Here is a 19,043-nt window from a genome sequence, read left to right as displayed (position 1 = left end):
GTTATTTACACTTGAATGTGCATATCATATTATATTTTAATTTTTTAAATTAAATGAATTTAAATTATAAAATGATGAAATTAATAATAATAAACATTCTGTTAATAATAGGTAGGTACGTAATTATATGACATAATTAAGTATCATCGTGAAAGTAATATACCTACAGATTTTATTCATTTTATACAATGTAATAATTAATATTTTTAATTATTGCAGGATTAATTTCAATGACTACTTCACAACAAACGTAGACATTTCGCTCTGTACTGAACTATATACATTTACCTTTGACGTAATTAAGCGAAAAATTAATATTGTACAAACAAAAACGGTCAGGGTAAATGAGTTATTTAAAAAAAATGTGTAATTTATAAAACAAATCGGAGAAACTTATTTGTTTGGGTAATTATATTTATATTTATATTTCTTAAACTCAGTGCTCGCAAGGAGAGGGGGTGAGGGAGGAATGGAGTCTCCCACTTATTTTTAAAACATATTTAGTATCCCTTCTAATTATATAATAATCAATGAAGATATTTATTTACCTATTCAGGAATGCAATTTTATTTTCACCTTTGAATCCTCCTTCTAATTTGTTACCATATTATCAAAAACTGATTGTAATATATAAAAATATTGTGATTAAAAATTAATACTCCCGACGAACGGCATGATCATCTCATAATGAGAATGCTAATCGAGTGGTTTCTGCCAACGAACAAATATAAATAATGTTATACAACGTGATGCGTCAATCATATTATGTTCACCCCCATTTTATCCAGTACGAATACAGTTATTACTTCATCATACTTATTGTTATTAATTTATAGTAAAATTTTTTTAAATATTTTTTTTACCAACCTATAATTTAATAAAACGCACACAAATAAATGTCAATTAATTTAGTTTATATATTAAACATATTGTAGAACGGAAATCATAAAATAAATTTAAATAAAGTACATAATACATAATATTTAAATTAAAGCACAAGAAAAATTAAAATATTTTATATGGGTGGTTTTGTGTATTTATTCGTGAATATTTTGAGACGAACCTATTTTTGTATAGCGGAAACCTCACCCCATGGTGGCGCACCAAAGGGGGTACCACTTCAGGTTCACGCCCTCGACCATCGCTCCCCCTTTACAGCATAGTACTTTGTTAATAAATTGTAATTAATATAATATATTATCATAGTTTATATTATGATATTTAATAGTTCTTGTAAAAACAATGTAATGAAAACAGATTTTTTGTATTCTTCGGCTCATCCCACCTACTACACAGATAGACACATGACAAACAATAGACAATCATTTATTTATCTCTTTGGTTGTCACCACTGTCATCATTGCTGAAATAATCAAAATTATTATTTTATATCAATACAGTTTGAGATGAGATTCGGGCGATAGTAAGTTACCGCCGGAGTAAAGTCGTAGATTATATATTCACGTCATAGTCGGTCTCCTGTTCAACCTTACAAACTAAAAAATTATAATAAACTAAGTGTCACTAAATAAAATATTATTATTATGACTGATGTTCTCTGCAGGTAGTTCACAATGTGTAGGTATTTGTTCCGAGGTGACACCGATGAGTTGTCGACACTATTTATTTGCACGTGTGTCACGAATGAAACTTGATCACCACTTCAGATTTTAATTCTCTAAATTATATTCTATACGCATACGAACAACAAAATAATAATAAAATTCACGATTTATTCCGCATTTCCAATCGCCATATTAAAAATAAATACAAGAAAACGGGAAAACCGTCATCAAATTAAAACAGGTGAGTGGACAAGTCGATGTAATATAATATTATGGCCAACGGGAGAAATATTAAAACTTCTATTAAGGAATCCGAAGTCGTTCGATCAATTTACAGTGAATTTAAAACTTCCAAAACCATTATAATATATACGACGTGCACGTATAAACATGGTGAAACTAACAAAGTTCGGTAAGATTAACAGGTCCCCAGAAGATTCCAATACAATTGAGCTACCACTCCGGTTTATAATCATTGTTTAATGATATACTGTATATAATTGTAATATACGTATAAAAATCTCCGAAAATTCGAATCATCGCAATCTCCGATAAATTTTATGGACGTACGGTAAGAGTTCGAGTTTAATGTCTTACACTGTGCGATTTCTACTGTAAAGTATGGTCGTAAATAACATGATGGCCGATGGCTATAAAATGATGAGGTACAACTTTAATAAACGTATTGTTATGATTATCATCGTCATCGTTGTTGTTACTATTATTATTTATTTATTTTTTTTATTTACTACAATTACAGCATCAACATCAATGTCGTTAGCTTACAATTAGACTACATAGTTATGCACATGAGGAGTTTTTACAATGGTGTTTAAAAAAAAAAATTAAGTTAAATTAAGTATTGTAGGTACATCTCAATTTTTTTTTTAAATGTGATTATTTTTTGTATGTCAGCATAGGGTCCTATAGCTTCGTACAGATTGTCTGATATTTCACATTCTTTTCTGGCCTCCGCGAAGATTTGGCAGTGGATTATTATGTGTTTGACTGTAATGAAAGAATTGCAAGAGCGGCATTCAGGAAGTTCGGTCTTTTCCATTAGGTAGCCATGAGTAACTCTCGTGTGGCCAATTCTAAGTCAGTTCACATAACGATTATTGTTCGGAGTGGTAACAGCGTTGGTAACGTCGAATAACCGTAGTTGAGCGAGAATATAAAACCCGGTGATACATTTATTACAACGTTTATCAATTGGTCGTAATTATTATTATTAACAACACGATAAGTATCGTTCAGATTTATGGATCGGTGGACGTTTAAATTACCACTTTCGTAAATCATGACACTAACAACGCTGTCAATGGAAGTGTAACATTTTAATAATACTGCTCTCAATCATCATGCAAACATAGACGGTAAGGGGTGCAGGGTGATGTGCGGTCACACACACCCTACATAAATAAATTGTATCTGTATCAATATAGCTATACGCATATTATACTGCGGTTATAAGGGTTGCCATCGTAGTGCACTATCAGTTAGACAATTTATAATCGGCTTTTAAAATGTCGGATGGTCTATACCAGTGGTTCACAAACCTTTTTTTTTTCACGGTACTCTTTTTTGGACTAAATATATAGCCTCGGTGTACTAGCTGCTGTGAATTATTACCACGAAAGACAGGACAAAAAAAAAGAAAAAACTAATCAATAACGAATGTCTGTAAGAGAAAAATCTACACATTTTGAATTATTTATCACGAGCCGTATATCGCGGTGCCACTGTTTAGAAAGTGCTCGCGGTGCACAGTTTGGGAACCGCTGGCAACGAGTCTTTGTGGCCTATCAAATTCTGCATGTTAATAACATATTCAACTTGTATGAATAACATTAATTGTTTCATTAAAGAAATGTTTGGTTTTCGTTTTACTGATAAGGAGCTGATTGTTTTTTTGAAAACGTTTGTACTTCCTGGATACGGCCCATGGCCTATTATTATTATAGTGCCCATCACCATTTACACCGACGATAGGTACAATATCGTTAATTAAACTTTTATCTAAGTACCTTGTTAAATGCTTGGGGGTAGTTAAGAATAAAGGCTGGTTAAAACAATCGGCTCTATCGGCCATCAAAGTACTTACCATACGAAGTCGAAGCGTGTGGTACCTAAGCTAATCGAGTACAACTACCTGCACGGTTACCAAAATATATGTTTTTCATCGCAACCCGCGGTGGAAATGTGGTTTATAATGTTCCAAGTCGCGTGTCGATTTAACTGTGCTTTTCGTGCAGTAGTATGCCATCGGCTGCCGTGGGGACTTGACTTACGGGTGGTTTATACCATGTATACCGCGTGTCCTCAATAATGCGGGGTACATTCTATATTGCTTAGTTGCTTATCTACCTACAGGGACGGACTGGAAATAAAATTTGACCCCAGGGAAACAGAAAATTCGTCCCATTTTTGATAATAAAATCAAAAAATTATTGTTTCACGTTTTGTTTGGTAATTTTTCATTTTTATTTGTATTACTTGTAGCTACAGAATACAGCCATTATTAAAAACATCAATACCTACATACTTTCATTAAAGGATAATAATAATCACATTATTTTATCCTATGAAATATACTCATTATTTCTGGTGATCGGCCAATAACGAATTCTGGCAGCCCAAATTTTCACAACCCCCAGTGGGGATCACCCTAACCTATATAGTCAGTCTGCCCCTGCTTATATGTATTACTCTCAGTATTCGATACATATGGTTTTTTGAATATTATGTTTGCTGCGGCACACGAGAGACTCGACCCTCGGGTCATACGTCATTACAATATTCCTATTATACTTACAATTTTTTACCTCTTGTATTTTGTGCGTGCGCGACGTCTCAAATTTCCCGCGCACTCCGTTATCGCGGACACACGGTGTGTGTGTGGGTGGGTGGGTTAGGCGGCAGATCGTCTGCGACAGCTGTCACCGCGACGGTGTGGTTTTTTTTCGCTCGCCGTGCGTTTATATACCTATATAGCATATACAAGTGGAATAAAATTGAATCAAAATATTATTAATATACAACAATATAAGTGACCGCTGCACCAGGTCATTCACGAAATGAATTTATCGCCGTTCGGGGCCCCGTTGCAGGCGAACGCCGCTCAAACGCTCGAGCGGACCTTTGCGTGAGTCGCGTCGACGGCGTTTTTTGCGCAAGTATTCGAGTCGCGGGGCGGAGGGTAACCTATACGCGCGCGTGGAGTGAGACGAAAACCGTTTAAATGTCTGTCGGCCCTCTTAGGCGTCAGTCGTCGAACATATCGCGACTTTTGCCAGTCCGCTCGCGTACCATCGTGCGAATTTAACGTAACGACAACGACGACGACATCGCGTCGGATCAACACCGACAAACGTAGTGGCGCCAAAGCGAAATCGTAAATAATTTTCAAGGACGATGTCAGCGACGGTAAGTGATCAACATAATATAATGATGTGTTATAAATCATAACGTTATTACATTTTTATTCCGCTGCGACTAATATGTTTGATGACACGAATGCATGCCCACCCCCTCCTCCCCCACCTCACACGATAGAAGTATGATATCATTTATTATTTTTTCCTTGTTTTATAATTCATAAATGGCACAAATTATTTGAAGATTTAGATAAATATTTTTTTTTTTCATATTTAAGGGTGGTTTTTAACGCACACCTAAATAATTATAACTATACAGTGGTCACCGCTAATTAGACTCACTTTGGGACCAGACAATTTGAGTCGATTCACCGAATGAGTGAATAATGCTTAAATTTAAAAACGTATTTACTTAAAAATGTGTATTGAGATTCAAGGTGTATATAAAAATAAAAATCTAGCTATACGCAATTAAAAATAAAATAAAATAAATTAATTAATTTTTTGATAAAAATCCATCCAATGTTGATTGGAATATCATTTCTTCGGCCAACTTCATAACCATAAAATAGATAATAGGTACCGACTTATTTATAACAAGTTTGTTCAATGTATATACATATTTTTTTTGTTTATTTAATTTTCAAACGACCCTATTAACCGGTGTGTGAGTCGAATAGACGAATTTTTTGCTGTGTGTTAGTATAAAATGTGCGAACCTAACCTAACCTGCAGCCGTTTTGAGTCTAATAGGCGAATGAGTCAATTAACCGTGAGTCCAATAAGCGGCGACCACTGTATATTATAATGTAATACTTGGTATACATACAAAACGGCTGTGATGCACAGTTATTATTATTATTTATTTATTTATCAACGGGATTGGAAGCCCAATAGAACAAATACAATAGTAATAAATACATATGGAAAAAATACATAATTATCAAAGTAGAAATAAGCATTATGGAATGGAACAAATAAACGAGTGGTAATTATAATTTAAGATAAAACAATTAAATAAATAAATTATTATTAAGATTAACACTTTTTAAATTTATTTCTACACGAGTATATTTTCCTAATATTACTGGCTTGTAGAGCCCATTTTATTCATTTGAATAGATTATTACTATCGGATAACATATTATATGAACATTTGACTGAATCGTATTTTTTACTTATAATCATATACCAAAAATTCGACTGTCTGCAGTATTTTTGGTATATAATTGACCAAAAAAAAATATAAAATTAAAATAAAACACTTAACACTGGCGGACGGACGGCTATGTCAAATCCAGAACGATATTTTTTACGATGCCAAGTAGGTACTGTTCGTGTCTCAATTACATAATTTCTAGAAGTTTTTTTGAACTTCTTAGGCAGGCTTCTTTGATAATTGATAAAATATGTCGTGACCAACTGTTTTAGTCGTCATCATTATAATATTATGACCATTTAGATGCATATTTTTTTCTTTATAGAATTCAATAGAGTAATTTACGTTTTTTTTCTTTAAAAAAAAAAATGTTTGAAGAAAATACACATATTTTTTCCTTTTGATGAATACATATAAATTGCATATTATATTATAGTATAGTTCTACACTTTGAATACAAATTTATCTAAATATAAATTAAAATGCAGTATTATTATTATTATTTTTTGAATGAATGAATGAAGTAAACTACGGACTAGAATTGATATTTGGAACGAACGTAGTTTTTAAATTAGTTGTTTAGTTGTTCGTATACGGTATATTGGTATTGGTAATGTATAGAAAAATTATTTTCTCTTAGAAAATTTATTTAAATTTAATGATATAATTTCGAAAATCAATTGAATTTCGAAAAATAAAAATGCAGACCAGTTATTTTTGATTAACACTAAGATTTAAAATCACATAAAATATTTGAATAAAGATATAGCACTTAAAGACTTAGTACTTGCGATTACATATTTAAACACCTGAAACATTTAATATTGTTACTGATTAAGGGGAAAAAATATTTTGAAAAATTAACAATAATATGTATAGTTTTTTTTTTTTTTTTTTTTTTAATTGAACTTAAAAACGTCAACAGCAATGGTTATTAGTTTTTTATTTAATACATAATGAGTGATTTCTAGAACTAAAATTATACAATTAATATGGTGTTAATTATGTGTGATTTCCCACTAACATTAATTTTATGGTTATCGCAAGCAGTTATATATATATATATATAATTGTAATGTTTTATAACATCTATAATTAGTGATTACATTTCGATGTAAAAAAAAAACAAATTAATTCACAGAAACATTATTAAACGAAAACATTTTGATCCATATTTTACAAGTAGGTAGCAAAAGTAAACAGTATTTTAATCTTCCCTGCTTATGCCATTGTTATTTTTTAAGGACTTGAAATCATAATACCTTTCTTACATTTTCCCCTTAGATCCTCAAGTCTCGATTACATAATTGAGGTTTACGATTGTGATCAAATTTTTCGATTGATTTTTTAGTTTTAAACTATATCAGTCATCATTGTCGATTCAAAAATAATGTTCCACTATTGATACCTACATTGCGTATCTATGTGTCACATCACTGCTAATCGTACCTACTTATGTTTATGTCTTGTCCTAGTTTTTATTGTACACTGTTATTTAATTGCTAAACATTTTACCATTGAAAGTTTACAAACTTTACAGTAATTTGTGTAAGCAAATCAATAAAAATATTTAATTTATAAGTTTAAAAAATAAAATGATTATATTTGTTTAACTTAATAATACTGTGTACACGGATAACATCTTAACGTTAAGAATTTCTAGAAATATTTTATTTTTTTATAAAAATATCATATTATCTTTAAAATGTTCTGTGTGTCACATCTTCTTTCTAGATAAATAATAATTATTTTTAACAAAAGAACAAAATGAACACAAATTCATATTTAAAATATAGTTCATTTTAAATGAGTTAAAACTTGACTATCTTCCTTTGTCGCTTGTTTTTCTTGCATGGTAAATACAAGAGATTCAAACTAAGTGGTCACGCGAATATTATGTTTTTTAACGAGAATTTCATACTAAAGTCTTTGTAGAATCTTTTGTAAGGGAGTACTTAGTTATAAGACTATACTTTAAGTCACAAATAATTAAGTACGAAAATAGATGATATTTAATTTTTACATCTTAATGCGTATCAGATTCTTGCCTGAATAATAATGACGATGAAAATTTTTTAGATTTATAATAAGCATAATTAAACTGTTTTATTCATACATATAATTATTTTCAAATAAATACTTGCAGGTTACCTAACGTTGTCATTAAAAGAACATTACATTGTCAAATACAAATAAATTTTAATATATTTTATAACCAATGCATTTCAACATTTTAGAAAACATAATATTAGTTAAAATTATAATATATATATATTTGTCTAATAATATTATAACAGTTAGATTTTAATTTTTGTTAACAATAATATTATTTTGATTTGATCATAGAAACGGGGTTCCCATCGATTATTTAGAAGTTTGACATTAAAGTTGTTGTGTTAACTTGACATTTCAACAAAAACTCATTGTCATAAACTATTGTGTGTAAACTGTAAATAGATAGATAGTAATAGGCAGACAGCCAGTGGAGTGTTTTTGGTATTCTAACAACACTCCCTCATCAGCCGTTTTCATGCAAAAAATATGATTAATATATTTTTATTTGCTTCAGATATCTACAAAACATGTTTTCATAATATGGTTCTATATGCTTCTATTTCATATATTTTGACATTATTTTTATTATGAAGATTAATTATTACAGCGGAGGACAGTGTGTGAACCCTTCTACCAGTTCTACACTCACTCCCTTCACCAACAAATTATATTTAAATACAAAATTAAAACACTCCCCTAAAAAACAAATCCTGGCTACGTGCCTGATAATTACAGTATATATCAAATGTTTTACCAAAAACATCGATCCAAAGTTCAGAAATATATTAACACGCGCGGAGGTAAAACAATTTACTCACTTCACGGTATCATTTATAGTGACATTTATACACCTATATACTTATAATTTTTAAATGGTTTTGAATAATCTAGTAATTCTAGTAGTTAAATTATTTTTGTTACATAAATTGGATACTCAAACACACTAATTTTGAATTAATGATAAGACGAGAGGTCAATTTGGATTTAATCTCATATCTAAAAAAGTAAAGAGTAAACTGATGAAACATTAGAGTGAAATGAATACTATAAATTTTATTTTTTTTATTTTTTTTTAAGCTTATCTTAAGAGGTCACGACACCACTTACGCTTCAGGCGTCTAGGGGGATTACCAGGTATGGAAGGAGTAGATAAGTTTTTTATGAGTTCGTTAGGGTGGTTAATTAGTTTAGAGTAGAATTTTTTATAATATTTTTTGGCTTCATCGTTAATTGTTTTGAGTTTGGTGTCAGTATGAAGGGTGTGATTAGATACGTAGGGTGGTGCGTTCATTATTTTTCGAAGAGCGATATTTTGAAATGTTTGAATTTTCAGTATGTTAGACTTTTTAGCGTTTCCCCAAAGTTGGAGTCCGTATGTCCAAATGGGTTTGAGAAGTGTTTTGTAAATCAGAATTTTGGTTTTAATGGCGGTGGAGTTCTATAAATTATGAATTAATTAATATGAACTGTGTACATTTTTTAGTATAATTATAAAATTATTATATATTAATCGCTTAAAATAGTAATAATTAACATAAATTATCGCGGTTCGATTCTATATAACTAAGTAAATAATGGTCTAATAGTTTTATAATTACGTTATATTACATTTTCACTTTAAATAAAAATATATAGTATCACTCAAAACTAAATTCAAATTCATTTATTTTTATTTTTATTTTAAATCAAAATAATAACCATAAGAGTAGAATAATTCACCAATAATTTATTATAAAATTCCATACGCAAGACAAATTTAGTGACAGTAACTTTAAGCAGTATCTAGGATCCTACATATTATATTACGAAAGTCTTAAAAAAAGGTCCAAAATAAAGTGATACGAATAACGCATTAAACAACGATAAAATATAAATTATAAATCTGTTTATTTATTAAAAGTGTAACTGAGGGCCAATGAGTTCACTAGTTGAAATAATAAAAAACACAATATTAAATATGTGTAAGGTGTGCATACTATAATATTATAGTTTATTATTTATCAAACTATAGAATATAATACTTTCAGTAGGCATTATACAGGATCATAAAAATGTATTAACACATGGTTTATATTTTTTAATTGTTTTAAAATGATAAAACTTTAGTCATAATTAATATTCATAAATAATGATAATAAAAATTATATTTTAAACTTATGTGACCATTCATTTACAACATACTGCGCTACGTAATTTATTATTTCACGCAAAAGGGTTTTCATTTTATGGACCACTTAACTCTAAAACAATATTATGCATATTTTGTATATAATCACATTACATTTAATAGTTTAAAATTATTTGTAAAAAAAAAATGTCCTCTCTGCTCTATATGGTACATTATAACATAGTATTCAGAACTATTTTATCTGAAGAATTGTTGTTTTTTTTTTTACTAGTCTCGTAAATAATAATATATAATATATTAATTAGATTTGTATCTTCTGCTGTTATGTTTGTCATTATTTAATACCTTTTTTTTTTTTTTTTAATAAAATTTATGAAAATTAAATATACATTAGTACTCAATATAAAGGTAAACCTATTCACTTTGAGTTGGCCTGACCATGGCCACCGTGCCTCGGACGTGGCAGGGGCCACTTCGTTTCGTTTGTTTTTTTAGGGTCGTTTCCTTTTGACGTGTTCCTGTTCTATGTAACCCCTTAAAGTATGCGTCATAATATTTAACCATACTTAATTTTTAGGCACAGGTTTTCTTTACAGTACTCAAAGCCGTTCATTATTGAGCCTCTCAAGAAAAAAAAACTGATTCGTGAGCTTTTGCCTTTGGTGTGCCAGCCCGACACTGTGTTCGCTGTTCAAATAGAACACGAGGTGGAAATCGATACACGAAATCAATTATTATTATTATTATTATTATATTTTTGTTTTAATATAGACAACCGACAATGAATAATGAATAGGTAACTGAGACGGAGGTACTACTGTTGTTATTTTTTATATTTGTTTCAATCATTGACACCATACAACCGCCAAACAAAGTTCATTCCTCCATCTCTATCTTCCGCTCGTATTCTCCAAGGCACCTCTGGTCGAATCCTTCCTGCTTCCGCAATCTTCCCAACGTAAACGTAGTCTTTCCATTAGTCTCTTACCAACCAGGTGCTCATCAATAAATTATCGTTGTTTTGTCTATAGGGCCTGTTTTCCGCCACGCATGTTCAGCCCACGTCATTCTCCTTTTTCTAATTTCATTCGCTATATTATATTCGGTCTTTAGAATATTTCTTCGAATTCATGATTTTGTCGTTTTCACCATTCATCATTCTGCCAAGTAAACCAACTAAAATTCGTGGTGTCGAAAATACAATAATTTACATCAGTACCTACTCAATTGATATCTATTGAAAACATTTTGAAAAAATTTAGTCTCAAGTAATTTAGTAATTAACTATAATAACTTACTATATAATAATATTAGAAGGCACTTACGAAAACATTTATTCGTTAATGCATTTCGTTGAAAAGTGATAATTTCGAAAACTCATTTAATGAATAATATAATAAACAATGCTAAATTAACGTGACAATGACACGTTAAAAATTTTGAAACAATTAAATAAGTTCCTATTTAATTTCTGGTGATCATTATAAACTACGAAAACAATTCGTGTGAAAGACACATATTTTATTGTTTTTTGGACTAAAATGGTCGGACATTTATTACAGTCCAGTTGGCTGAAACCTCTGGTCAGTGTCCAAAATTCAAAAAGCTCTCAACTAAAAATGAAGGTTAAGCTGAAAAATTAAATTATAGAATATAAATTATGTCTTATGCACGTAGGGGCCTTATGGTCTTGTAAATTATTTTTAATTTCTATTGATTACATAATTAATTCATCGCGATTAATTAATAAGAGAATTGTAAAATGTACAACCCTATAGGGACGAGTTCTTAATAAAATAAAGCCGTTAATAAAGAAAATCTAAAAATTAATAATTTCTGTATCTTAGACATTTATACTGAAACTAATTATAATTAATTATCTATTAAGTACAATGTAATCCAAGCGCAGATTTTCCTATCACTGATAATATTGGAAAATCTTCTTAAGGGTAGTTATAACACTTCTGAATCATAAATAATGTTATACCCACTTAAAAATAACATATTTTTCAATGGCGGTTGAACACTTGTACTGCGTAGTTTTAACAAAATGTTTAAGTTTAATAATTATTATACTTTGATTTGACAATGTATTTCGTCAATTTCTCCGGAATATTAATTTTATAACGATCGTCTAAAAACACTAAGAGTTTGATCTTAGACAAATTACTGATTTGTAAATAATGAAAATAATAAAGTCTGTTAAAATTATTTATTTTTGACTGAAACTAAATGAAAAATATCAGTCAGGTGATGAATTTAAGGTGATTGGAATTTTGGTATGCTAAGTGTATTTTTTCTTATACAACAAAAATGTGTTACAAAAGAAAAGCTGTTCAATTTCAAGCATATAATATAGCTGACGTTTCAACAGATTAAAAAAAAAACTGTTTTGTTCAATTTGATTAAAAAGTGCATAAATTATAATACCTAGAACATAAAATTGGATCTAAGACAGTACTTAAATGATTACAGCTACAGAAGCTATGTATAACCGAAACACAACTAAGTTAGGTAGTTAGTTAATAGTTAGAACATGACAAATGTATGACACTTGAACTAATAAATAAATCGTATTTATATTCAATACATCAAACATGACAAAAATGACGGACGACGGAAGACTTTTCCTGGCCTGAAGAAAAAAGGAATTTTTTTTAAATATTGTTTCTGACGGTGAATTAGTAATGATATTTTTATTCGAGTTAATTTTTTTTTTTTCTTGTACAAATGAGGATACAAATTTAAAAACAATTTTAAATAGTCTTCTGATTTCCTAAAGTTGTCATTCAAAAATATTAATTAGTTATTCCCGATATAGATGATAACCAACAACTGTAGACATTGTAAATTATATTAGTATAATAATAAACTACAGTGTTTTTTTAGCATAAATATATTTTGAGCTGATTACAGATATTTTGATTTACTGAATCTAACCTATTTTACATAAAGCCGTATTTGTTGTCATAGAAACTCAAATCGACAGTAAAAGTATTATTTTACTAATATAAACATATTTATGATTCATACATTTTCCTCAAAGTGGAAAATATCTAATAGCATGCTAAGTTTACGTAATATTTATTACTATTATTTACACATATATTTTATCTAAACCAAATATCAACGACAACGATTAAAATGAAATTAGTTTTTAAACAAATCAAAAGTGTCAGAGTATCCATAAAACTCGCTTGTACAATAGCTATTAATACCATTGAGACGCTCAAGCATAGACACAGCACTTATAATATATGGTTGAAATATTTTGCTCAACAAAACCAAATCGGATTTTCGAAATAATATTGATTGATGATTAATTATTAGCAGCAAGACTTGAGACTTTAAGCAGCTAAAATGATAGGATTAGTGATTAAAAAACCTCATTACAAACAATAAAACAAATTATAACAAGCAAAAAGAGCGATCTCAAAAATAATAAACCCCCGCGACTCCAAAAACAATAAAGGGTCTCACCTCTAAGACTTCTACGTTTTTCATTTTATATCCTAAAACATTAGGTGTTTTTATGTTGGTTCTAAGCACATTTTTCTAAGACTATAAAAATCAATTAGATTTTCTTGGTTGCAGGCTACCAACTGCGTCATATCAAAGCAGAGAATGTATGATAAAAAGACACGAATCCTTGATCACATAAAAAATGCAATCTTTCAAATATCATATTTGAAATCGTATAATAATAGCCTAACCATATGCAATTTTATAGGAATCTGCTGAATTGTATGCGTAATATCAAAAGAATAAGCAGCAATTCCCTAAGTGCCAAAACCCTGCTCATTAGTTTTAGGATCAATAAGTTTGTTTGAATTTATTGGTTTCATTTAATAAGTGTTGAGATGTAATTGAGAACGACTTATTGATGTATGCGATTCAATGTTTTTCAGAGACTTATATTTGGCTTGATAAATAGAATAATATAGACGTAATAGGCAATTTGCACTGTATTAGGAAGTACGATGATCTGAACTTTTCGTTAAATATTTGGGTCAGACGAATGATAATGATTGTATATGGACAAAGAAAAAAGTTTCAGAGCTATTTAGGGAGCGACTATACGTAGATCTGCAGAGATTCACCAAGTGGGTCATTTCGGATGAGAGACTTAGTATAGTGTCGTCTAGGATAGCAGCTTGTGAGATATTGTACATTTTGTAGAGCCCACCGAAATAGTTAATATAAGAATGTTATTACATTTTGGTTGTAAAGCTCGCGATAAGCGTTGGCTGAATGCACACACTTAGTTTTCAATAGATATAATATTTACTGGTCAATATTCGCATAGATATAATAATATATTATCGATTATTGTTTAATACGAATAATGTTTTTTTTTTTTTGGAATTTTAAATAATATTTCCGTATTAGTACATACCCACCACTCGTATCCAATAAAATAATATTTTTGTAAGTAGGTATCAACTATCGATTTAAAGATGTCCGGACATATTTCATAGAGCGATAATAATATAAATTCAATTGTAAATGTTGCTTAAAATATTTTTATTTATTTTTTGATACAATCGTAATAATATTATATAGTCACATTTAATATTTTTTACTGGATGTTAAATATATCACATAATATGTCTAATGTTTAATATTGTACTCGGAAAGTGTAAAATAATTGCAATTGTACTAAATATGATAATTATGGCTAGGATTTATATGCATTGGCATGTTTTTTTTTGCAACTTCTGATTACTTTTTTTGTAAGTAATGTCCACGAATTAGCCCTGGCTGAGGTAAATGGTGATATTTTTATTTGTCATATTTTTGCATATTTTAGATAAAATGCATATTTTTGCATATTTGGAACAAAATTATTTTTTTTTATACATTTCGACTACAAAAACACAAAAAGTGCATGTTTTACATTATTTTTCATTACAATTTGGAGATCGTTGAAAACACCAAATCTAAACTTGGCCAAAACAAATGACCGATCTCTGAAAAATCAAAAAAAAATATAAAAATGTGTTAGAAAAAAATACCGGGCTAAAAGCTATGTCTACGATACGTAATATTTTAAATGGCAACAATGTAGATGAAGATTTTCCAAATCTAACTCCTGGGAAAGTTACAAAATTTTAATAAGCAAAAATTATGTCATGTGATGTCGAACAGAGTTTTAGCAAATATAAAAACATACTAAGGTCAAACAGAAGATCGATCATTTTTGAAAATTTAAAACATCATGTGATTAATTCATGTAATTCATTTGAGTACCTAGCTTTAAATTTTATATCAATTAATATTTTAGAGATTTTAAGATCTTAGAATTTTTTTTATGTTTTATGTTTCAAGTGTTTAACATATTTATTTTTATTAATTGGTATTTAAAAAAATGTATAGAAAATGTGTTTTTTAAATAATATTTGTTTAAGCATATTTTTAATAAACCAAATGCATATGTAATCATTTTTTATTGCATATAAATCCTAGCCCTAGTGGTAATATTCGTGATAAATGAATATGAAATGAGTTATGGGGAACATTGTAACATCATCATTCTTCGTCAATATGTGATATGTCCCTAAAGATAATATTACTTGTGTGTGTAACATAATATGCTCAGAGAAAGATTATCTGTAGTCTTAAGAGGGCGTTTCACCCGCATGTGTTGTCTCCGTCTTACAAGTGCGTAACATTGCAAAAACTGTTTCGCGCGGGAAAGAACCGAGAACGATACAGTTATAACTAAGAAACGAAATTTTCACCACATAAAAATCAGAATTTTGTCTGTGCAATATCGTTTTTATGTTTTCGATATCACTTATACAAAAAAAATTCTTATTGTTTTATAATACATTAATTTTGTGTTTTTTAAGCATGAATAACTTTTTTTGTAGTTCTGATATCGAAAAAATAAAAACGATATTGCACAGACAAAATTCTTTTCTTTATGTGGTGAAAATTTCGTTTCTTAGTTATAGCTGTATCTTTCTCGGTTCTTTCCCGCGCGAAACAGTTTTTGCAATGTTACGCACTTGTAAGACGGAGACAACACATGCGGGTGAAACGTCCTCTGAACGTTTACTATAACAAGTAAATAGTGTTATAAAATTAATATTTTATTTATTGTTATAAAACAATCGTTTTTATCGTAACAAACTGTATAGTTTCGACGTACTATAATAAACTCGCAACATATTTATATTTTATGTATCAAAATAAATATTCTACGAATTATTTAGGTACCTATTTAATTACTATGTTAAATCATATTATGCCGTTCACTCAATATATTTTGATAAGATATACGTTTAAATTAATTAATATATTATTATTATGACTATTAGTGGTACCTAATGATAACACTCAACTAGAAACACATAATAATAAATAACGAATATCAATATTTTGTTTTTGTTTCATTAGCGGAACAGATACTTCGTCGTAATTATTGAAAAGTAAAAAATAAAAACGAACATTAATCTTTTAGATAATTCAAAAATGTTTGACTGACATATAAAATAATATGAATGATTAAATATTTAGGTTAGCACCGCCTCGGCAGACAGAATATTTTTCAAATATTTTTAGTCTCCCGGTGGTATGCCAAAGCGTCGATGAAATTGATTTTTCTCTGATAGAAATAGAATTAATTTTCGATACATCCGGTTCTTTTAAGTTTTTTTTACATAAATAATATATATATAAGGTACAACTTATCATTTTTTTTTTTTTTTTGACATGAATCATGTGAGTGATTTTAAATTCACGAAATACAATAATAACATTTATGATTATGGTTTCGACTTTTTTTCATAAATATACATATTTAGTTTGTTATTTTAGATTTGGAAATTAAGATTTATGATCTGTTTTAGTTTACTCTCATTTTTTTTAACACTCAATAATTTGTATTAACTTATTATTTGAAATGTCGATTTGTTTTCGTGATTGATAGAAAAAAAAATTAATTTAGAAAAACTGTATTATTAGAAATATTTTATGAAATATTAATCTGTATAGTGTTATTATTTGAATATTATCAAAAATAATGTTATTTTATAATAAAGGTTAACTCTAATATATCTACTCGACATTTGAAATTGACAGCCAAGTAGGAAACTGACATTGTTGATGAACGTACAGACTTGCCATACTTACTAATTTTAATAATTATAGGTACAACCAACAGAAATTGTAAACTGTTTCAATTGACTTAATGATATTGAATGATGCAACATGATCAAGTTGGTAGTCAAATGTTTAACAGAACTAAAACATGATAATACAGTAAACTAGTGTGTTATATGTTATCTAAGTGGATGGTTAAATAATATTAATTCGTTTACTAAAATTTAATAATAATTAATACAACCGACAAATCATCCCTGGCCAGAGTATTATTACAGTGAATAAATAATTTTAATTTGTACGGGTCAAATGAAATTGTTTCTTACCTTAAATTAAATTTTAAAACAAATTGTTTAAATATTTTATCAATGTTGGAGTACAATAGAAAAAAAAATACAATGGTTAGGGTGCAAACAATTCGTAAAAGATTCTACCTTAGTATTCTATAATTTTTCGCATTTTCAAATATATTATAATATATATAATATATACTCGCTTTGAGAATCTGAGCGAACTGAAACACCCACTGACGTCACAATAACAATGTGTATCTTATTTATTTATTTAGGTCATTGTTTGAGTCATGTTACCTTTTTACATAGAATAATAATTAATCATCACATCTAAAAAATATTTCTAACTGAAAATGGTTTATTGATATGTACCGAAATAAAAATTAACGATAACACATTATAATATGAAAATGAAATTTTAATTTTAAGACTTTCACTTAAAACTAGAACATTATTATGGCTTCGAAATAATTTAAAATTTGCAACCCACTCATCTGCTATCAATTTTAAAATCACATTGTTTTTTTCAAAAGTTTATTTAACAATAATAATACTTTTGATATGATTTTAACTGCATAAATGAAGTGTGAATAAAAGTTGCGTTTGATGTTAAAAAAGTATAATTCTAGGTAGGTTCGTTTAATCTGTCTAAATTCATAAATAACCGTTTTTAAAAAAGATTTATATTAAAAAAACTAACTCTACTAAGCAATTATTGCCTGTTCTGACATTCTGAGTTTGATACTTTTGTTTAATTTTTATTAGAACAAAGCAGAGTGTGTTATCCGTTTATCTCAGTATAATGTTCAATTTCTATTGTTGTTCATAAATTAATGTTGAAACAAAAATGATTATAAGTTTAAGTAACTTTTAAATCAAAAGCAAACACATTTATGACATCCACTTAATTCATCTTTTGAATTTCTTGGTAATTAAATGCTATCACATAGGTATATTGTAGAGCTGTCGTTAAAATAAAATACAACAAATGAGTTTTGAAGTATTCACACCAATTCATAAAGCAATTTAAAAAAAACAAAACAAAACTTTGAAAACGTATTATTTTTTGTTCCATATTTTTCTGATCGTTATGACTTAGGAAGACTAAATCAAATTATTAATTGGTTTTTTGACTGAAGTTCTCGTAAAAGGCCATCGCCTAATCTCTAGAAGGTCGAAGAAAAAATTTAATTAGTGAAAAGAAATTATCTTATATTCTAATATATATATATATATATATATATATATATCAGAATCATTAAGCCGTAGATGACTTTCATTTAAAACAGATTTTCATTTAAGTTGACTAAATGAAAACTTAATATCTTATGAAAGAAAAAAATATTTTTATTTAAAAGT

General features: G+C 28.6%; 1 protein-coding gene across 2 annotated transcripts in view; it reads left to right on the top strand.

The window, feature by feature from the left end:
- The first annotated feature begins 4,674 nt into the window (after positions 1 to 4,674).
- The window catches only part of LOC107173366 (RYamide receptor-like), a 122,205-nt gene continuing 107,836 nt past the window's right edge, over positions 4,675 to 19,043 (top strand). For both annotated transcript variants that reach the window (XM_089229392.1, XM_089229391.1), the window contains exon 1: positions 4,675 to 4,991. The gene's annotated coding sequence lies outside the window, so the exon portion shown is untranslated. The remainder of the gene's footprint in view (positions 4,992 to 19,043) is intronic.

The sequence above is a fragment of the Diuraphis noxia genome, unplaced genomic scaffold (assembly GCF_037042655.1).
Source record: "Diuraphis noxia isolate RWA-SAM2 unplaced genomic scaffold, SU_Dnox_SAM2 contig0005, whole genome shotgun sequence".
Taxonomy (NCBI): domain Eukaryota; kingdom Metazoa; phylum Arthropoda; class Insecta; order Hemiptera; family Aphididae; genus Diuraphis; species Diuraphis noxia.
The sequence above is the reverse complement of the archived record's forward strand: the minus strand, read 5'-3'. Positions and strand labels throughout refer to the sequence as shown.